Source organism: Schistocerca cancellata, chromosome 4, assembly GCF_023864275.1.
Source record: "Schistocerca cancellata isolate TAMUIC-IGC-003103 chromosome 4, iqSchCanc2.1, whole genome shotgun sequence".
Taxonomy (NCBI): Eukaryota; Metazoa; Arthropoda; class Insecta; order Orthoptera; family Acrididae; genus Schistocerca; species Schistocerca cancellata.
The window spans coordinates 762,471,084-762,495,095 of NC_064629.1; positions in this window are offsets into that span (position 1 = coordinate 762,471,084).

Below are 24,012 nucleotides of genomic sequence, written 5' to 3' on the forward strand. Positions count from 1 at the left end.
CAACAAACAGGATCACTTTGAACTGTATCTAATAGAGCATTCAGGCATACTTGCTGGAGCAAAGGCACTAAGCTTTTAATCGTTAAATATTATGTAAGCTTCTGAAGTACGTAAAAATGTTAGAAAGGTCATAGTATGTTAGCTAAATCGTTACAAATATCATAGTACGCTAACACTTCTGTGCGAGCATCAGGGCCATCGTACTGCACGTGGAGGGATGTTATGTGCCATAGCGAAGATTGCAGATACATACTTGATTTCTGAATTTCATTCTAAGGCGTCGTACTAGCATCCATCTACGTCTGCATATAAGTCTATAACGTGCAAACCATTATGAAGTGCATGAGAGAGGGTACGTCCCATTGTATTAGCTATTTAGACATTTTCCCTTGCCATTCACGTATGGAGTGAGAGAAAAGTAATTGTTTAAGTGCCTTTGTGCACGCTGTTATTAACCTAGATTAGTCCTGACGTACCCTAAGGGGGCGATGGGTAGGCATTTATAACATTTTCCTACAGTCACCATTTAAAACCGGTTTTGGAAACTTTTTCAGAAAAGTTCTCAGGATAGTTCCTGTTTTTCTTTAAGATTCTGCCCGTTCAGTTTTTTTCAACATCTCAGTGACACTCTCACGTGGGTAAACCTGTGACAATTTATGCTGCCCTTCTCTGGAGATTTTCAGTATACCCGGCTAGTATCGGTCACACATAGTTGTACTATAACTTAGGATGGGTAACATGAGTTATTCGTAAGCAATCTCCATTGTTGACTAATAGGTTTAAGTAGTTCTAAATTCTCGGGGACTGATGACCTCAGAAGTTCTGTCCCATTGTGCTCAGAGCCACTTTGAACTAACGACGTGTATGTATGTAATATTGAAATGTTCATCAGTAGAACTATAGCGAGTGTTCCAGCATTAATAATTTTATCAGTGTTATGTATTCAGACAGCATATTAAATTGTTACTGTTTTAAGATATGCAACGCTTTAGTTGTGTCGATAACGGTGATGTACACGTTCAGTGCTTACATTTCATCGGGTCATCTTTGAATTTATTACTCTGAACATCTTTCTTTCTTTATACATTGCAGTTACTGCAGCCACCCGACATAACATCTCAAAGCAATGTTCAGCGGCTCATCCAGCGAATTGCGGACACTTGCGGAATCATAAGTAACGATCACGTGTGTTTTCTTCTTACCTCGTAGAACGCGCATGTCGTTAATAGACCAGTCAAGGTTGTACCGAGTGGAGATCAAAATGGAAAAATGTGTTTGATGAATAGCAGCTGCAAGTAAGATGGGGCTGGACGTTTTAGCTGTTAGTGTCATTCGGGTAAGGGGTGAGAAAGAAGAGGAAGTGGGAGAACACAAGGTCTACCTGTCAGGAGTCAAAGCAGGAATACCACAATGGGGTGTAGGGCTTTACATCAGGAAAGAAATGGAACCCAGCGTAGTTGCAATAAGGTATGTAAACGAACGACTGATGTGGATAGATTTTACAGCGTCTAGCAAGAAAATTAGGATTGTGTCAGTATATTCGCATTGTGAAGGGACAGATCAAGATAAGATGGATAGTTTTTATGAGGCACTCAGTGATGTAGTTGTTAGAGTAAAGAACAAGGACAGTGTTCTGCTCATGGGTGATTTTAACGCCAGGATTGGAAATCGAACAGAAGGGTATGAAAAGGTTATGGGTAAATTTGGAGAGGATATGGAGGCCAACAGGAACGGGAAACAACTCTTGGATTTCTGTGGCAGTATGGGCTTAGTAATCACAAACTCCTTTTTTAAACATAAGAACATTCACCGGTATACTTGGGAAGGCAGGGGAACCAGATCTGTCATTGACTATATAATAACAGATCAGGAATTCAGGAAGGCTGTGAGGGACACACGTGTATTCAGGGGATTCTTTGATGACACTGATCATTATTTAATCTGCAGTGAAATTGGGATTGTGAGGCCGAAAGTGCAGGAGGTCAGGTCCATATGTAGGAGGATAAGAGTGGAGAAACTTCAGGATAAGGAAATCAGGCAGAAGTACATAACAGCGATCTCAGAAAGGTACCAGTTAGTTGAATGTAGTCAATTACAGTCATTGGAAAAGGAATGGACAAGGTACAGGGACACAGTACTAGAAGTGGCTAAAGAATGACTTGGAACAGTAGTGTGTAAAAGTAGGATGAAGCAAACAGCTTGGTGGAATGATACAGTCAAGGCAGCCTGTAAAAGGAAAAAGAAGGCGTATCAAAAATGGCTACATACCAGAACCCAGGTAAATAGAGAAAGTTATGTTGAAGAAAGAAACAAAGCCAAACAGATAATTGCAGCATCCAAGAAGAAATCGTGGGAAGACTTTGGAAACAGGTTGGAGACTATGGGTCAAGCTGCTGGAAAACCATTCTGGAGTGTAATTAGCAGTCTTCGAAACGGAGGTAAGAAGGAAATGACAAGTATTTTGGACAGGTCAGGAAAACTGCTGGTGAATCCTGTGGATGCCTTGGGCAGATGGAGGGAATATTTTGAAGAGTTGCTCAATGCAGGTGAAAATGCGATCAGTGATGTTTCAGATTTCGAGGTAGAATGGGATAGGAATGATGGAAATAGGATCACATTTGAGGAAGTGGAAAAAATGGTCAATAGATTGCAGTGCAATAAAGCGGCTGGGGTGGATGAAATTAAGTCGGAACTCATCAAATACAGTGGAATGTCAGGTCTTAAATGGCTACATAGGATAATTGAAATGGCCTGGGAGTCGGGACAGGTTCCATCAGACTGGACAAAAGCAGTAATCACACCAATCTTTAAACATGGAAACAGATAAGATTGTAACAACTACAGAGGTATCTCTTTAATCAGCGTTGTGGGAAAAATCTTCGCAGGTATTGTTGAAAGGAAAGTGCGAGTATTAGTTGAGGACCAATTGGATGAAAATCAATGTGGGTTTAGGCCTCTTAGAGGTTGTCAGGACCAGATCTTTAGCTTAGCGCAAATAATGTAGAAGTGTTATGAGTGGAACAGGGAATTGTATCTATGCTTTATAGATCTAGAAAAGGCATATGACCGGGTTCCTAGGAGGAAGTTATTGTCTGTTCTACAAGATTATGGAATACGAGGCAAACTTTTGCAAGCAATTAAAGGTCTTTACATAGATAGTCAGGCAGCAGTTAGAGTTGACGGTAAATTGAGTTCATGGTTCAGAGTAGTTTCAGGGGTAAGACAAGGCTGCAACCTGTCTCCACTGTTGTTCATATTATTTATGGATCATATGTTGAAAAAATAGACTGGCTGGGTGAGATTAAGATATGTGAACACAAAATAAGCAGTCTTGCATATGCGGATAACTTAGTTGTGATGGCAGATTCGATTGAAAGTTTGCAAAGTAATATTTCAGAGCTAGATCAGAAATGTAAGGACTATGGTATGAAGATTAGCATCTCCAAAACGAAAGTAATGTCAGTGGGAAAGAAATATAAACGGATTGAGGGCCAAATAGGAGGAACAAAGTTAGAACAGGTGGACTGTTTCAAGTACTTAGGATGCATATTCTCACAGGATGGCAACATAGTGAAAGAACTGGAAGCGAGGTGTAGCAAAGCTAATGCAGTGAGCGCTCAGCTACGATCTACTCTCTTCTGCAAGAAGTAAGTCAGTACCAAGACTAAGTTATCTGTGCACCGTTCAATCTTTCGACCAACTTTGTTGTATGGGAGCGAAAGCTGGGTGGATTCAGGTTACCTCATCAACAAGGTTGAGGTTACGGATATGAAAGTAGCTAGGATGATTGCAGGTACTAGTAAATGGGAACAATGGCAGGAGGGTGTCCACAATGAGGAAATCAAAGAAAAACTGGGAATGAACTCTATAGATGTAGCAGTCAGGGCGAACAGGCTTAGATGGTGGGGTCATGTTACACGCATGAGAGAATCAAGGTTACCCAAGAGACTCATGGATTCAGCAGTAGAGGGTAGGAGGAGTCGGGGCAGACCGAGGAGAAGGTACCTGGATTCGGTTAAGAATGATTTTGAAGTAATAGGTTTAACATCAGAAGAGGCACCAATGTTAGCACTGAATAGGGGGTCATGCTCCAGACTGAACGCTGAAAGGCATAATCAGTCTTAAATGATGATGATGATGATGATGAATAGCAGCAGAAGCCTCAATCCACGCCCTTGTTCACGGAATGCAATCGAAGCTCGCAATATGCATAATTCTGCGCAGGTATGGTCGCGGGCTTCTTGTTCTGAGACGAGTGGGCGGCGTGAACCAGAGACTTCGATGAGTTTATGACTAGCTGGACAGGGCTGGGAGTGCCTAGATTAGCGCTGTAGAGTCGATTACTGTAGGATGTCTTTGAGTTTATTCCTTTAACACGTTTCTGCTGTTTCCCTTGTGAGCCATGCACTTTTTCCCGTTTTGTGTTTGTAATGAAATCGGAACACGATTCGTGATTGCAGTGAAGTGTGAACCAAGAGAACGGTGAAATGAAAACCTATTATTTCACACGGGAATTTGACGACATAGTATTCCCCTCCGGTTTGGTCAACAGCAGTTGGTTATCGACAAGCACAGTCATGTACGATGAACGACATTTGAACCCTGCATTCCAACTCAAAGTGAAGGTCAGCAAATTCATCCAGCGACTACCAGACATTGACGGAATCATAAAAGCCCAACGCAAGTGATAGCGGGTTCCCTCGAAAAATGAGCATATCGTTTATGGAGCAGTGAATGTTGTGCCGAGTAGAAGGCGAAACTGAAAAAAATTATCTGATAGGTAAGTGTTCCAGAAGTCTTATGCCACGCCCTTCCTCACAGAATTTCAACAAAGCTTACAATGTACCACATTCTCCGCAAAACACATAGGGGATCTCTTGCCCTGACACCAGTGGGTGACGTGAACCAGAGACTATGATAAATGTTTCACAAGCTGGACAGGGCAGGGGATTCCTAGCTTTGTTCTGTAGTTTCGAAAATTGTAGGGTCTCAGTAAATGTCTAAGTGGCGCAATACTATCAGAGATACTATCCACCTACTGATGGCGTGCGGAATACTCACGAGGGTATTGTGCTTAGGTGACTTTTCGTCCACCTCATCCTGATCAGCTGCCGAATCATTCGCAACATCCTACAAGGGTTGATAGCACTCGTAAAAAGTTATGGAGTATACACAATAGAAGGTTATGAAATTTATGTAAAGATCGAAGATGACAAGGGTGAGATTTATTGTGGCAAATGCAAGCATTTATTGAAAGCATAAGCGTATGGGAAGTAGAAGTACTGTATTTATCGCAAGGGACAACCAACTCGGATCAGGAGACAAAGATGGAGCTGCATGCCAAATTATTTCCTCAAGACTCAGAATCAATTTTGGGAATATTCTTATAACTCGATCTACCTATTAACCACCGGACTCACGCCCGGATGTGACTGAAACCTTTAAACTCAAACTCATTTCGCTTAATTTTTTTCCCCCTTCATTCTGTTGTCAATAGAGAAACTTGTAATGATACAGAGGTAGTAGTGAAAGCGAGACAGTTGGGAAAAACGTAAGTAAACTGTTTATTATATCAAGAGTAATCACCATAACTGTTAAAACATTTGTCCTACTGCTGGACAAGTCTGTCACTGACCCAATGGATAAGTGTTTGCGGTTGCCTATGGTATGATGATTGTACCAAGTCGTGCTCATCTTTGCCTCAATGAAAGCTATGGCCAGTAATCTCCCTCTTCGGTCTTCCAGAGACACGGAAATCACATGGGGAGATATCATGATCGAATGGAGGAAGTGTAATAGCTTCCAAAGAAACTTCTGCAGTGTATTTGTAACAAGCCTAGCAGAATGTGGACTGGCATTTTGTTGCTATGGTTATTTCGTGTACGCTACAGAAGTATTTTGGTAAGCCCTTGCACAACCTCCATACAGTCCCGACCCTACCCCTAGTGGTTTCCGTATTTTCTGAATCCTGAAGATAGATGTTCATCAACGCCAATCTGCTCCGTAAGAAGAGACACAGATCTGGGTACAAAGATGTTCCTTAGCCAAATGTGTGCAGTTTTTTATTACGAGGCTTGTGATAAATGGAAAAGGAAGCTGAAGCTAGAAAATGGTGTATTGTAGACGTGCAGGAGGCGTTTTATTTTGGTGATTATATAAATGATAATTTTGCGGAATTAGGGAAATATTCTGTGTAGAAATAATTTTAAGGGTTACCGTGAGGAAGAGTATTACATTCCGGAGACAACTGAAGTAGTTTGGGCGGGGGGAGACGGGTTAAACGAAGACATTTCCAGCTAATTATCATAGCAGAAACCTTGCAGCGAAATACAAAGTTTTTAAAAGAGACATGATATCTTCGTAATTATTTGAGAGAAGGCAAGACAAAATTGGACAAGACGTTGACATTCATGTAAATACCAGCATAAAAGCTATTTTGTCCACGTTGGAATCAGTGAACTTCGCGTCCGTTAATTAAAGTTGGTGAATGTCGCAACGAGTGCTATTTGCGTCATTCAAAAAGGCTCTGAGCACTATGCGAGTTAACATCTGAGGTCATCAGTCCCCTATAGTCAGAACTACTTAAACCTAACTAACGTAAGGACATCACACACATCCATGCCCGAGGAAGGATTCGAACCTGCGACCGTAGCAGCAGAGCGGTACCGGACTGAAGCGACTAGAATCGCTCGGCCATAAGGGCAGGCTTGAGTCATTCACCAGCTACATAAATATTATTACGATTCTATATCATTATCTGTTTTATGTGATTATTAGTGTTTGTGTGTGTGTGTGTGTGTGTGTGTGTGTGTGTGTGTGTGTGTGATTATAATGAAGTTAGGAGAACGTATTTGTGTTCTGCTGAATTATTTTGGTGATACATTGGTATGTTTTGTGGTCGCATTTCGTGAGTATTCGTAGACAGTGACGTACATCCAGTGATACTGAAGTGTGCCTCAGTATTACTAGAGAGAGTATTGCAGAATTAATAATTTTATCAGTGTTATTTAGGCGGTCAGGTGTATTTAATAATTACTATTTTAAGATTTGGACCACTTTTGTTGTGTCGAGAGCGCTCTATACCCATTGGTGTTGAGGTTCATTGCTCACAACTTATCAATTTAACTCTGCGTTTAGTCCTGTGAAGATGTCGATGTTATCATACATAGAAATCATTGGTGTCTCCTACATTCTGTATTTCGTTGTTTTCAATTTGTGGAGGATCTATAATCAGGAGTCCCATCCATCTAGCTGATGCTCTTTGGGATACTCACGAGCCTCCATTAGTTTAGACCCCAACGTTTCTCCAGAAAAAAAAATGTCCTCACATAAAAAGGTTTCAAATGTGAAGCGAAAACATATCTTCCGCCAACATCCACATTTTGTAAACTCCTCTGAGTTGCTCCAGTAGCTCTGAATGTTACTTCAGAACAACATTCACCAGAACGCACTTATTGAAAGTTGGAATTTTGTACGCTGATTGTTACTTTGTGTCAACTTGCTAGTAGTCTAGAATTGATAACCAAGAGAATTTTTTTGTCCTAGTCCTCTCTTTTTTAAAAGCTGGTGTTTTTAATGTGTGCCTTTAGTTACTCTACGTATTCCGAACATTGCTCAATAAGTACTATCCCGACAAAGAAATAGCACTGAAATAGAAATTAAACCACATTTTTATCAGCTGCCCTTATCAAACTTTTGTCCGTTTTTCCTTACTGTGCGATTCCGTAGTTGTTCTGAACATAGTACCCTCTGGTCAGACACTGCCGCCAAGTAAACAGCATTGAAGTGGAAACCATACCAATTTTCTTATTGGTCTATCTTTTTATGCAGAATTATAGTTTCTAAATTTGTTCTGACTTACTCTAGTTCTCAAGTCTCCAGAACGACATTTTTGAATAGTTAATAACAATACTAATAATATGGAATCGATGTTGAAATTTTCTCCCCTGTAGATAATAACAATTTTGTGATCGTTTGAAAGTTTCCGTCATCGTCTGTATTCTAGCAAAATAGTATTTTAAAGGATCACAAAAGCTGCAGATGAGTGACGACATTTTTTTCAACTTATCACTTTAGGAAATGAAATTCCTGTAAGGAAGTGCTAAGCATATGTTTCTAAGTTTACAGGTATGTCTAGTTTGTTCCCTTTGGATTTCCTGCTAGTTAGCACTGATAGCGGTTCGTGCCAACATTTCTCAACGTTCCTTTTATCTGCACCCAACCAATTCAATTTAACATTTCACAAGCTCTGCAGGCTACGAAGAGAAAGAGACGGGAATGTCTCTTGCAGATTGTAATACGTCGCAATAGAACTTTGATACTTCTATGAGTAATTTCTGCCATAACAAGTGTTAGGCGACTTCTAGGGTAGTACTATCATCCGATTTCTAGACTCTCGTGCTTCGATCAGGTAGACAACAGGTGCCAAGCTCATGTATTTACCTGAATATCAGTGCTGTAATCAGCAATTCTGATAAGAATGTATTCATAAGCCCTAAAAATATTTACATGCTTCTGCATTAAATCATTATAATACCTAGTCCCAAGTGCTTGACTTCCACGTCGTCAACATTAAATTTGAATGCTCTATTGGTAAACGTCTGGACAGATACCCTGCATGAGAAACTGAGGGAGGAAAAGTCGATGCCATTAACTATCGCAGTTAAGAGGTATAAAGCGTCGGAGTTTGGACTGTACCTTTAGATCTCACGGTCATGAAGATTGAACGTCACGACGGTGAAATTCACTCGAACGGTCTACATCCATAGCCCGACCATTATTGTATGCAAGAACTATTTTCTGTGTTCGTAAAGTATTCACAATACATTTGTATACATGTAACAGGTTCATTAGTAAAAGAACTGAAGAAATAACAGGAGAACTCAGTTCGCACATCTATCTTCATCAAATCGTCACAGAAACCCCGATTTCCAGACTGCGCGCCTTTCAAATATTGAGCGAGTCTCAAAAAAGAGATTCCATGCAATACTGGTTTAATGAAATTATTCACTTGCGTGGCAAGCACAATACAAAATTTCCAATTGAAAACACGCTGTCTACGATTTCGACAAAGCACTATTGGCTGCTATTCTAAAGGCGTTTGGAGACATTCGAGATCTGAAAGTTTATTTATCTCTAAAAAATGGTTCAAATGGCTCTGAGCACTATGGGACTTAACATCTGAGGTCATCAGTCGACTAGAACTTCGAACTACTTAAACCTAACTAACCTAAGGACATCACACACATCTATGCCCGAGGCAGGATTCGGACCTGCGATCGTAGCGGTCGCGCGCCTCCAGACTGAAGTGCCTAGAACCGCTCGTTATTTATCTCTGTGTTTTAATTATTTGGACGGTTCTACCACTGCACTTCCATCGTGTTTTCTACGACTGAATGTGTGTCATTACTTTGATATGATTTTCAAGAAATAGTGAAATATGCCGTCATAGTTTCTAACAGCCAAAGTGTATGGTATTCACAAAGACGACTATCCCTATTGGCTGAGAAAGCATTCTAGATTCTGCGCCACGTAACGAGAGGAGAACTGGCGATCTCCAGAATAGTGGGAAACAAAGAAAAGAAACATGAAAAATGAAAAAATTTAAACAACAGAGTATTTTGATGATAACGGCAACTACGATTGCGAATCCGGAATTGTTCAATAGGCTACTACGTTAGTTAATTTGTCCTTAAGAGAAGCCGAATGTAGGTACTTAGCATAGACGGGGCATGATATCTATCTTCATTACGGACCAGCTGTAGGCCGATGCATCATGGCAATCTTATATTTTTTCCCCCTTATTCAGCTATTAGGATACCCATATTTTAATTTGGGACTACAAATGCCGTCTCGTCCGCGGTAGGGGGGGGGGGGGAATTTAACGATGTGACACATCGTTTGTTACTAAATGAGACTTGCCCAAAGCCACGTGACAGCTTCGTAACTCTTCATTAGATATATCTTTCAGGACATCAAATGCCAGCTTGGGCCAAAGAAGCCTACAATGATTCAACGAACACTGACCAGACCGCTACTGGTTAATATAAACTACATGAAGTGTAAACGTCACATAGTGTTTTGTTGAATGTACATATGTATCGAACTGTTAATGTTGCAGAACCAGTGGAAAAAATGAGCAGACACTGTACTGTAAAAGTCGGAGGTGGTAACAGAACACCCTGGAAACCGTTATACTAAAGATGGAGTAGATTCATCGATAGATAACTCCCACGATTTAACACTTGAACACAAGTGACTCAATAAAAATGGCCCCCAAAAAACGAAGAGTACTTAATTGCTTCCGCGTTATGAGTTACAGATGGCCACATCTTGTAAATCTAGAAAGTTCGGTACCAGTGTTCTACTGTATGCTTATATTTTGAGGTCGATTAGGGACCATGCCGATGGATTACTGCGACCAATACTTCTGGATTTGACAGTATTGTGCAGTTACAGGCCACCACATGTACTTATGATTGCTTTCAGAAGACAGTTCAAACCACACCGTCAGATGCAATGAATCTTGTATAGCCTTTTGTGCAAATGGGATCATGCTAACAGATTTACATTGAACGAGCACGACTCTTAGCTAGCATTTCAAGCTTAGTTAAACAAGGAAATCTGTCGAGGGTAAATACCAATGACGCCAATTCAGATATTTGTAATTTGTTCGATTGGGTTTTTAAAGATGAGTGCAGTGGGTGTCTGAGAGGAAAATGTGTCAGATGTAAGAGAGAGAGAAACTACTAAGGCAACCTACTAGTAACATTAGACTTTGATACGGTTTGCAAACGTGAATATGATAAACTAGCAGCACAGCAATACTACAAAGAGGCAATATTACGTCCCATTTGTAACGGATAAGACGACATGAGCGTCAAATACCGCCCGCACATGTTTGACGAGAACATAGGAGATACTAACGTTACAGTGAGCGTAAATCTTTTCCGTACAGTATGACTCTCAGCGTATCTACGTACACTTTGGTAGGTATAGTTAATTATTGTTGAGACGGTAATGTAAGGTAAATAGCGCGTTATATCACCATTATAAAAATTGGTGGGGAATTGTTTGAATTTAACACTGTGAAATCAACACGTATAAATGAAGATCACTTGCTCAATCCAGTCTTTTGTCTTTACGTCAGGACGTAAATGCAGTATTACACCAACATGACGCAGAGATTCTTGTTTTACTAAAACTGACGCATTAATAACACGATACGGCTTTCAGAAAACACTACCAGTAACCGAAAAAATAAAGAAATTACCAATGACGGTGTAGGTAAATGTTTATAGTAACATTAATGGTAGGTTGTAGTACAGCAACTAAAGTGAGTCGTATAATTTGCCTTTAACACTTTTGCGTAGTTCTTCAAAGAGATAAAAGGCATAAACGGGAGACGCTTCACTTCTCGTTTGTCATTAAACATATGATGATTCCAGTGAGATATGTATCGTAATAAGCATACAAATGATGAAAATGGTCAAAATGTGAAAAAATGTAAAAAACGTATAGAAACAAAGCAAATAGACTATTCAGTGAAGGAGAGGAGACGTTATTATTAAGATGAAGCCAAACACATAGGAAAAAATTAAAAAGAAGGAAAAATTACCCACGTTAGTGAAAGAGCAACTGAAGCTAATCTGAACGTGTGTCATTTTTGGCAATTTTTCCAAAAATTAAGGGCTGGTTCAAGATATGGGTTTGGTTCCAATTTCACCACTGTTTGTCCGGAATTACTGTTGTTCTGAAGCAACGTTCAGAGCAGTTACTTCAAATAAGTGCAGGCACTAAAAATTCCGATTTTTTTAAAGTGGTGGCACGTGAGACAACCTGTTTTCGCTTCCCATTTGGAAACTGTTTATCTGTGGACATTATTATTTTGGAGCAGCGTTCTTATATTTGTTTGCTTGCTATCAAATTTATAGACGTGTTCTTCTGGAGTAACTTAGAGCAAGACAACAGAATTTTAAAGCAATATGAGAACTTGCAGTTTTATAAGAGGCAGCCCATTAAACCGAGACAGTTAAAAAAATCACACTCTTTAATATTTCAAGAGGAAATTCCATAACATAACTGTTACATCATTTATGCTGCTGTGAGACATGACTGTCATAGCCATTATGGAACCATGTTTGCCGGTGCCTATTGCATCGTGACTGTCCCAAGACGTGCTCCTCTTCGTTCAAAGGAAATCGATGGCCACCAAAGTCCTCCTTAAATCTGCCAAAAACAAGTTAATCACATGGGGAGAGATCGAGATCTTTTGGAGGTTGAGCAACGACTTGCAACGAAAATTGTGCAGCGAACTCAAAACAAGCTTAGCAATATTTGGACGGGCATTTTGTGGCCATGGTTATTTAGACTACGTTGCTGAAGTTTCGTGGTCTGCCCTAACATATCCTCCAGGCAGTCTCGATCTGAGCGATTTCCAAACGTTCGGGTACCTGAAGAAAGATATTCGTGGTCATCAATTTGCTCCGTCCGAATAGATACAGGCCTGGTACAAGAATGATTATTTAGGCAAATCTGGGCAGATTTGCATTACGAGCCAAGTTATAAATGAATAAACTAGTTGAAGCGGAAATATGGCAGTTTGAGGACGGGCAGAAGAACATGTCGGTTTATTTGTGAAGAAAGTAATAATTTAAGGGAATGAGGTAGTATTGTGTTCAGTAATAGTGGGAACGTGTTACGTGGAGAAGAGAATTGCAGTACCATGAGAATGGAAGAAGTTTGAGGGTGTAGAAACGTGTGAGACGATGTAGTTTCCTGTTATTTATCATAGCACCACCGTTTCAGTGAAAAAGCGAATTTTCAGAGAAGACACGATTTCTTCAAAATTGTCAACAGAGAAGAGAGGACAAAGGTAAACGTACATGGGACGTAAAATTGAAACTGAAGGTTCAGCAGAACGTCGTCTCGATAATCTTGTGTTCACTGCGTCGAAGACTCCTGACATCGAAAGGGTGAGAAGGGACTTCCCGACCTCACAAAACGAGAATATACGATGCACCAACGGGGACTGTGTACGAAATAGATTAACTCGTTATTTTAAGTATCGAAACAGGAGGTGACTGAAGTACAATTGCTATCAACTAATTTTCCGAAACAAGACGATTCACAGGAGCAACAGTGTGAATTAATAGAATTTTTGTGAATTAATTTATTCTCACGTGACGGAGCTACTACATCTCCCTACTGACAGCCATTATTTTCGACACATCAGTGGCTATTTGCATTCAAGCTAAACAATATGTAGCATACTACACGTAGAGATATATGACAATGAATAATAACGAAGCTAACTAACTAACCTCAGGACAAGGTCAATAAACACAAAATATATCCGACTTTCTGCAAGGACGCATTATTTATACGTAGTCACTACTTTTTAAATAAAGCAATGAACTCAAGCTTCCGTGAAACCAAAATGTAAATAAATCATTACTTATTTCATCAGCTGCGATAAGCAATTTCAGCATTTACGTTTGTTTTTTAAATTCTGTTTATTTTATCACTTCTCAGCTAATTGTATTATCAAAATTGAACTTAACTAATATGATTCCATAGTCTACAGCCATATAGTTTCGATAAACATTTGAAGTCTCAGATTTGAGTCTCACTGATCTTTTAATTCAGCATGTTCAATAATTTTCGGTAATTCTTATTAATTGACACATTCGTAACCCTCCTCATAAGAAATGAAGCAAACTGTGTTTACACACGGCACTTCATTCGTCGAAAGAGAGAAATTATTTATCCTTCTAAATACCTACATAAATAACATTACGATTCCACTATATCCGTACTTACTTTATGTGCTTACGTGTGAATATCCGTGTGTGTAAATCAAGACATATGCCATAGCCAAGAGAAGAAGCGGGGCTACCCACGTGTAGGTTGTTGTTCTGGTCTTCAGTGCAAAGACTGGTTTGATGTAACTCTTCATGCTACTCCACCCTGCACAATCCTCTTCATCTCCGAGTAATTGCTTTTACCTTCTATTTTCTGAATCTGCTGACTGTATTCAAATCTTCGTCTCCCTTTAATACTTTCAGAATGGGCCTCCTGACACCTCCCGAATGTTTATCCCAAGAGGGTGCCATCATCATTTAACCATACAGTAGAGCGGTGAACCCTCAGGAAATTACAGCTGTAATTATCCCTCAATTTCCGCCGTTTGCAATACCATAACTTCAAGGTCGTTTTGGATGGTCTTAAAAGGCCAGATCAATCAGTCATCGAGACTGTTGCCAATGAAACTACAGAAAATGCTGGTGCCCCTCTTGAGGAACCATTATACCTGTGGTACGGCTATGTATTACTGAGGCACTCACGTCTTCCCACCAGCAGCAAGGTTTATGGGTCATTTGGGGGGGGGGGGGGAGGGGGTGCGGACGTGTAGGTTAGCCATATGAATTGGTATAGTAATAAATAATTTTGGGGATACAGTATCAGTTTTGTTGATGGCATTTCGTGATTGTTGATTGACAGTTATCTGTACTGAGAAATAATAAAGTGTGCTTCATTAGTACTAGAGCGAATGTTCTTTTATTAATATTTTAATCCGTGTTATGTGTTCCAACAGTGTATTAATTTATAACACATGTAACATGTAAAGGTGTGCACCATTTTCATTGTGTTGAGAAATGTCTGTACTCATTAGTGTTCATATTTACTGTTGACACCTTGTCAGCTTGTCTCTGAGTTTAGTCTTCTGAACATGTTTCTGCTTTAATACATGCCAATTAGTTCTGCCTCCTACGTAAGAAATTCCGTATTTTTCGTTTTGAGTTTGTGGTGGAATCAGAATATGATTAGTGAGAGCTGTGGAGTGTGAACCAAGTAAACGGTGAAATGATGTCCTATAACTTGACACGAGAATTTGATGACATAGTACCCTCCCACGGTTTAGCCAGCGGCAGTTATCGATAAGCACTTGTCACGTACTTCAGACGACATTTTAATCCCGCATTCCAGCTGAAAGTAAAATTCATCAGGTTACTTCGGCAACTTGCAGACACTGACTGAATCATAAGCAACAAACACAAGTGAAAGCGGTAATACTAGCAAAATTCGCAAGTAGCTTATGAACCAGAGAGTGTTGTACCGAGTTGACGAGAGAATTGAATTTGATGAACAGGCGCTGCAGAAGTTAAAATTCACGCCCTTGCCCACGGAGGTTCAACGAAATTTGCAATATGCAGCTTTCTCCGCAGAACTGATCGAAGAACCCTTGTTGTGCGACGAGTGGGAGGTGTGAACCAGAGACTTTGAAGATTGTGTTACAAGCTGGACGGAGCTGGGGCTTAATAGATTAGCGCTGTATGGTCTCGGTAAATGGGTCAGTGGCGCACTACAAACCGAGATCAGATGTATCTAGCTTATGGTGTGTAGGATACTCATGAGGCTTTTTTAGTCTAGGCGAAATTCCATCAACTTCACCCTGATCAGTTGCCGAAGCATTCACTACATCGTACAAGGATGGGCAGAATTCGTGAAAAAGTGTTGAGTACACGCGATACACGGTACAGAAATGTAGGTAAAAATAGAAATTGACGGCGGTGATAATTTTTGTTGTAAATGTATGTGTAAATCGAAAGAATAAGCGTGTGGTAAGTGGAAGTAGTGTATTTATCGCAAGAGCCAACAAACTCAGATCTCGCTGAGATACAAATTGAAGCGGCATGCCCAAATATTTAGGCAAGACTCGGTATCAATATCGGCAAAGTCTTATAACTGGATATATTTACTACCCACCTGACAAACGCCCAAATGTAACCGAAAATTTTAAAGCCAAACTCATCTCGCTAAAGAGTATGTTCCCCATTGATACTGTCCTGTTTGGAGAAGATTTTAATCATAGCTGTATCGATAGGAATAATTAAACATTTATAAGTGTTGGTCATGGTAAGGCACATTGTTGAACATTGCTAAAGGTCTTTTCTAAAAGTACCTAGTTAGTTCGGATACCCACTCGTGATGGAGATTTATTCGATCCAACGGCAATAAACTGACTAGACCTGTATGAGGATAATTATACTCAGAGTCGTATCGCTGACCTTCAGGCGGTTATATAACTGAGAGCCAGTGGGAACACGTTGTACCAAGTCCTACTCCTCTACGTCAGAAGCAAATCGATGGCCACGAATGTCTTACTTCAGTACTTCAAAAACACGGAAATCAAGTTGGGAGAGATCGGAATCGAATGGCGAATGTGTAAGGGCTTCTAGCGAAACATCTGCAGCATATTCAGAACAAGCTTAACAATATGTTGATGAGCATAACGTTGGGACGGTTATTTCGAGTGCACTGATCAATTTTCTTGGTAAGACATTACACATACTCATTACAGCCCTAACCTCTGGCCTTCCGATTTCCATATTTTCTGGGCACTGAAAAAAGATATTCGTGGCCGAAGATGTGCCCGAGACGTACATATACACACCTACATAGGATCGCGATTTCTTAGGTACATGTGCACAAATTTTTGTTACGAGTCAAGCGATAACTGAGAAAGGTAATAAAAGCACCAAAGTGGCAGTTTAAGGTCGTGTCTGTGTATCAGGGAAGAAATGATAATTTTACAGAATCGAAGTAGTATTCTGTGTAGTATCGAAGAAGTTTCCAGCTAATTCTTCTAGCAGCATCGTTGCAGTGAAACAGCAAATATTCAGAGAAGACACGATTTCTTCGAAGTAGTCGGAAGCGAATGAAACACAAAAATAGAAAGCAGACGTAAGAGATACGTTTCAGCACCGAAGATGCAGCAGAACATCGTCTCCATAATCCTCTGTTTCTTGCGTCGAAGGTTCCGGACATCTAAAATCTGAGAAGAGACGAATCTATCTCACAAAACGAGTATGCACACTGCAGCAACCGGAAAAGTGTACCAAAAAGGTATACTCGTTATTTTAACGAAGGAAGCATTAGGTCGACTAGCCTACAATTCTATTCAGCGATCTTTACAGCTCAAGACGATGCACAACAGCAACAGTATGAATTAATAGCATTTGTCTTAATTAATTTGCTCGTTTTCGATGCCGACTATCTTCAGATTATCGTCCTCCCGTGGACATCTAATTTACTATGGTACCGGCGTTATTCCGCTGCTGCACGTGATTCTCCTTCGACACATCAGTGGCTAATTACTTTCGAGCCAAACAGACTTCAAGTAGAGCTAAATAACAATGAAGAATAATGAAACTGAATAAATCATTTCAGAACAATAACAATAAACTGAAATATATTCGAATTTTCACTCTGACGCTTGATTTTCTCGAAGTCAGAAGCTTTATCTCACTAGTTAAATTAAGCAGTGAAATCATGCTTACCTGAGAGCAAAATGTTACTTCCCGCTGTTTCTTTCCGCTGGCATAAGTAAATTGGAACTTTAAATTTGTTGTTATAAAATTCGATTATTTAATCATTTCACATCAAATTGTATTATCAAAAGTGAACTTAACTAACATGGTTCCACATTCTGCAATCTTAAATTTTCGATAAATTTTTCATGTCGCAACTATCATTCTGATCGTAATTTGAAATTATATTGCTCTATGTTTTTCAATAATTCGTTTTAATTTATGAATTCTTAACTTTCGTTATGGAAAATGAAGCGAATAACGTTGACGCAGAGTACTTCAGTCGTCGAAACAGAGATGTTATTTATCTATCTAAATAGCTACCTAAGTACTAATACGATTCTGTATCTGTGCCTGCTTTCTATGATTATGTGTATAAATTGTTGCGTTATCAATTCACATGCCATAGTCAAGAGCAGCAGGAAAGTTAGCCACTTCTAGGTAAGGCCAAACTGTTTGTTTGCTAACGAATTGTTTTGGCGAAACACTAGCGTGGTTGTTGGAGGCATTTTATTAGAGTTCATTGACAGTGTCCTATATCCAGTGATATTTAAGTGTGCTTCAGAAGTACTACAGCCAGTGTTCATTTACATTTACATTTACATTTACATTTATACTCCGCAAGCCACCCAACGGTGTGTGGCGGAGGGCACTTTACGTGCCACTGTCATTACCTCCCATTCCTGTTCCAGTCGCGTATACCTTACAATTGTAAGGTATTAAGATTAGCACCACTTTTGTTGTGTTGAGAACTGTTTGTTCTCAGTGGTGTTGAAGTTCATTGTTCACGTCTTGTCAGTTTCTCTGTGACTTCAGTTCTCTGAACATGAATCTGACTTCGTACATTGTAATTACTGCTGCCTCCTACGTAAGCCATTCCATTACTTGTCGTTTTGAGTTTGTGATGGAATTAGAAAAAGGATTCGTGATTGTGAGGTGTGAACCAAGTGCACTGTCAAATGTAGTCCTACTATTTCACACGGCAATTTAGTGACGTATTATTCTGCAAAGATGAAGCCAAAAACAGTAATCGACAAGCACTTTTCATGTACGACGAACGACCTTTTAATACCGCATTCCATTTGAAAGTAAAGTTCTGCAGGTTCATCCAGCGACTTGCATGCAGACACCTACTTATAGGCAACAAACACAAGTACTGCAGATCTCTTCTCCATGTTACTTAATATAATTATTTACTTTATAGAATATTATCTCATTTCTGAAAATAACCACTTTGTTCCCTAACGAACCGACACGTCCATCTGCCATCTTTCAACTGCCATTGCGCTGCCTCAACTGCCATTCTCATTTTCCACTTGCCTTGTACTAAAAATTTTTGCAGATTTGCGTAACTAATAACGACTTTACCCAGGACTGCATCTATACGTCTGGAGCAAACCTACTGCCACGCATATCTTCCTTCAGGGGTCCAAAAATATGTAAATCGGATGGGGAGATTTCGGGTCTTTATGGAGGATGTGTAAGGGTTTAGAAAGAACTTCTTCGGTTTAGTCTAAAGAACTTTCGCAACTAATAGCCCGTCCGCATAGTGCTAAGCTTTTTTTAATGCTCTGCAAAAGCTTTGCTCGAAGTCCTTACACACTCTCCATACGATCCAGATCCCTCCCTGTGTGATTTCCATGTTTTTGGTGGACTGAAGAAAGAAGTTTGTGATACTGATATGCTTTTCACAATGAGTAGTACGCCTTTCTACATTAATGATACTATAGGTACCCCAATCATATTTCCATAATGGCGTTGACAGTCTCATCTCGCAGCAGGATACATGTTGTAACAGTTATAGAAAAAACTCTTGAAATAAAAAAGAGATTACAAACAGTTTCCTGGGCAATCTCTCTGACAACCGCCTCAAAGTCACTGATACCATTTTGGGTACGAACATCCTCAGTCAGTATATTGATTTACTGCCATTACATCCAATATATCTTCCTCACTAGTAGACTTCCAAACTATTATACAAAATGGTTCAAATGGCTCTGAGCACTATGGGACTTAACCGCTGAGGTCATCAGTCCCCTAGAACTTAGAACTACTTAAACCTAACTAACCTAAGGCGATCACTCACATCCACGTCCTAGGCAGGATTCGAACCTACGACCGCAGCGGTCGCGCGGTTCCAGACTGTAGCGCATAGAACCGCTCGGCCACCCCGGCCTGCAACTATCTATACTGTGTACTTTTTAGGAAATGTGTTTAACAATTTTGAGCGTGGTTTCTTACCGTTACCAACTCTCACAAATGTTTAATAATACCTATCCATATCTTTATGATTAAAATCTTCTATAATCATGACAGTGTGAATGAGGATCATGCATTTTAGCGAGTTCAATTTCTCTTTGTAGTTTCCGGTTACAGTTTTGCGTGAGTCCGGTGAAAAATAGATATATGCAGTTATTAAATTATGCCCACACTTTATACTGAGTGTTGTACAAATAATCTGCCATGCAGCATCAATTTTTATCTGAGCTGATACGAGTTGATTGTCTCTTGCGATAAATACACTACTTCCATTACTCTTACGCTTATTCTTCCGATTTACGCTTGCACTTACCACAAATATTCTCATCGCTCTTAGGTTAGATTTTTACTCGTATTTCTATACATTATGTTGTTAGAACTCCGCTTCCAATCCTCGTACGTTGTTGCGAATGCATCGGCAGCTGATCAGGGTGAAGTGGGTCTAATGTCACCTAGGATTAAAAAAATTCTGAATATCCTACACACCATCAGCTAGATGAATCTGATCTCTGCTTGTAGTGCTTTACTGACCCATTTACGGATACCCAACAGTTTTCGAACTTACAGTGTTATTATAGAATCTTGTTCAGCTAGTCACAGAATCTTCTCGGTCTCTGCTTCACGCCACCCACTCATCTCAGAACATGGTGTTCGCTATTAATTCTGCGGAGAATGCTGCATATTTTAAACTTAGTAGAAGTTCCATGAGCAAGGGCGTGGATTAAGACTTTTGCATCTCCCATTCACCAAATATTTTATTTGCAATTTCGTATTCTACACGACACAACCCTCACAGTTCCTTAAATGACATGACCATTCAGGTAAGCAACTGACAATTACGTTTTTGGTTTATGACTAATTGATTGTCGGCAAATCGCTAACTGATCTTGCTGAACTTTAATTTGAGGTGGAATGAGTTGGTTAACATATCATTTGTCGTCCATGTGAGTGGGTGTTGATTACTGTCGTCGACTAAACCGTAGTAGAAAACTATGTCATCAAATTTTTGTGTGTAGTAATGCGAGTACGCTGAAGAAATTTATTGGTAAGCGCTTACACGTCGCTGGCCGGGTGGCCGAGCGGTTCTAGGCGCTTCAGTCTGGAACCGCGGAACCGCAACGGTCGCAGGATCGAATCCTGCCTCGCGCATGGATGTTTACGATGTCCTTAGTTTAGTTAGGTTTAAGTAGTTCTAAACCAATTAACCTAAGGACATCACAGACATCCATGCCCGAGGCAGGATTCGAACCTGCGACCGTAGCGGCATCACGGTTCCAGACTGTAGTACCTAGAACCGCCCGGCCACTCCGGACGGCGATCAATTTTCAATATTAATGTATTTCTCCTCCAAGGACATAGTCTCTGCAATGGTGTCTTCCATTGCAGTTCCACATATCTCTTGGCATATGCTCCTTATCGATCCACTGGTCCACTATACAGCCGTGCAAGTGCTGAAACTACTAGATTTCAAGCGTGCCTCGCCTGAATAGACAGCCAACAATCATCCAGCATTTCCTATCTTTATCCCTCCTCCGTTGAAGTATAACGAAATTTGCTTATTTGACCTTCACTGAACTAGCCATGATCGTGAGTAACGCATAATTTTATACGTAAAATTTGCCGTTCTTTTCAGATCTTAAATCAAATATTAGGGTCCCCATTTAAAAAGAAATCATTCTTAAGTTCCAAAACACCATGAAAATCACGTTGAAGCTACGGCCAGAAGTAGCAATTCGTGACCCACTTTGTCACCTACAACTTTTATCTGAGACATTTTGCTGTATCTTATTTCCATCCCGATTATTTCTCTACTATGGATTAAAATTTGTCCTCCCCTTCCGTTTGATGGAAACTCTACATAATGCTTACCAATGCGATGGGCGCGGTATTGATTTACTAGTACAGGTCAAATACGCTCTCGTAATAACGTAATAATTTATTGCTTGTTACACGTCTTTTACTTCTACCTGAGAGGTCTGGCTGACACATGGACGCTAGTTTTGAAAACATCATTCCGTCGTCCAGAGAGAACGAAAGGATGTTGAGCCCTGGTGCCTATTTGCAGTACAGTCCGTATATTTTCGAGGTCTGCTTGCCGTGGGTTTGATTGCTCTACCTGCCTTCGTAATAGTACTGTTTCCAGCAGCAGCCAAGTCGGATACGATTGCACCTAAAATGATATTAAAATTTCTCGGCCATTGCTGACATGGTGTTCGATGTCGCAGCTGTCCCGCTCACAGACCTTAGAGATCATTCCTAACCTAAAGGCGTGATACCTTTTGCTGCAGATACTGGTCACATCTTTAGGTGGGAATTTTGTAACGCTGTGCTATTTTTATACACATAGTATCTTTGGTTGGAAGCAACAAAATTTTGCTGTTACATTATTATTCTTATTATATAATTACTATTAACAACATGCCATTTCTATAACATGACGTATTACATTACGAAATGAGTAATGTAGAGGTGGCTTGGCAAGGCTTTATCTATCGGGTGTGGTATATCTGATATATATGCTATGTTTGGTTGGAAATCAGTAAAACAACAGTGCTTAAGGTTTTTGCTATGATGTCATTAATACGTCCAGACGTCATTATTTCTACCAATGGGGATATGTGTTCCTTTGTAACTCATGCACTATGACGCCACACACACAATCCAGTAATTTGATGGTGAATTAGCAGTGATACATAATATTCCGATACTTTTGGGCACACACTGATTTATTGTGTTTGGCTGAGAGCAGCATATTAACGTTCATACGACGCGATGTTGACGTGATGTCGGGGGCAGTGGGACAGAACTTAAAATTTTGGAAAGACACGAAAAGCTGTAAAGTACGGAAATTATAATATATATAAACATATGCGTAAAACATGAACAAATACATAAAATAGTGAAAAACGAGTGTACTATATCTCTGTCCAGATGTTGTCTCTGCTAGTGCCTCGAATTAGGAAGATCACGTGAACATAATTTGTTATTAACAAATGGAACTCTAGTGATGTGAATTAACGTAATTATAATACCTTTAATTTATTATCAACAAACAGATATAGCCTGATCCTTTCCTCTGCTGCACAAACCCCAGTTGAAGCCATTGAGGTCCTTTTGTTGCTTGGAGGTCTAAGGCGAGTTGCTGTATGTAATTTTCGGGAAAGACTCTCAGAATATTTGGAATAGAACTGCACAAAAGCTGAACAGGTCATTAATAAAACGTTATTAGCTGGTGAATGTATGACTTTAACATTAAGCATTTCTATATAACACACAGTCAGACATCTGTAAAACTGAAGACATATAGTCACTTAGTAAAAGCAGGTGCGCTGCCGTGGGGCATCACGCAGATATCGACAGTTAAGAAATACAGAAGACATACCAGATACATCGAGTTGTACTGACGAACTGAATATATGATAATTGCATACATGTCATAGACAAACTGACGGTTGCACAGTGATAACAGCACCACGAAACAAAACTATCGGCAAGTGGCATTTGTTTTTATCGCATGACACTCTTACAATATTCCTCACAAGTCGTCGTCACCCCCTGTCACTATAGCTTGATAAGGAATCTTATTCACGAAATTCTGCAATTCGCTCAATCTGTACATTTTCTGACGTAGATGTTTATAAAAGCATCCGATTACCATTGTAACACACCTTCGATCCTAAGCTTCGTGCAGTTTGGAGATTGATACACATTCGGAATTAGTAACAACTTCGCCAGATATTACCGAATTGTTTACAACAATATATAGACGATACCTTTAGCCTCTGTCCTATCCTTATGATGAACATTGAAATCTGTGTTCAGGATTTAGTTGCTGTTTTCCTCAGGTTTAAACCAAATTTTTGTTCCTAATACTGTCCAATTATTATTACTTTTAATAAGCAGTATTAATTCTGTATCCTTACTCTATATGACAGATGCTCCTGCAGTTTACTGGTATCATATTAACCTTCGCTACTTATAAACTACTACACCCCTAGCCTTTCATATTTACATCTTGACACAGGGTATAGCAGCCTGGGGCCGTAAGTCTGTGTGGCTCAGTTTCATTTCAAGTACTTACAGGACCTCAAACTTGTTATCAGGGAGATCGGTATAACACCTTGAGTTCTCCCTGGTCTCTGTCTACCCTTTCCAGGGTGCCTAGGCCTAGCGTTGCACAGTAGTCAGGGCAATTTACATCAGCTTACAAACGTCAACTAATTTATCCCGTGTTTGACAGTGAGCATTCAAAGTGTGACTGCGTTGTGGTTGCTAATTTTATTCTGATTTCTGTATCTGTTAAGCTAAATTAATTATTAATTCCCTTTATCAAATGAAGCACCTGGTTACCAAAATGAGCCTTCTATCAATGTAACAGAAA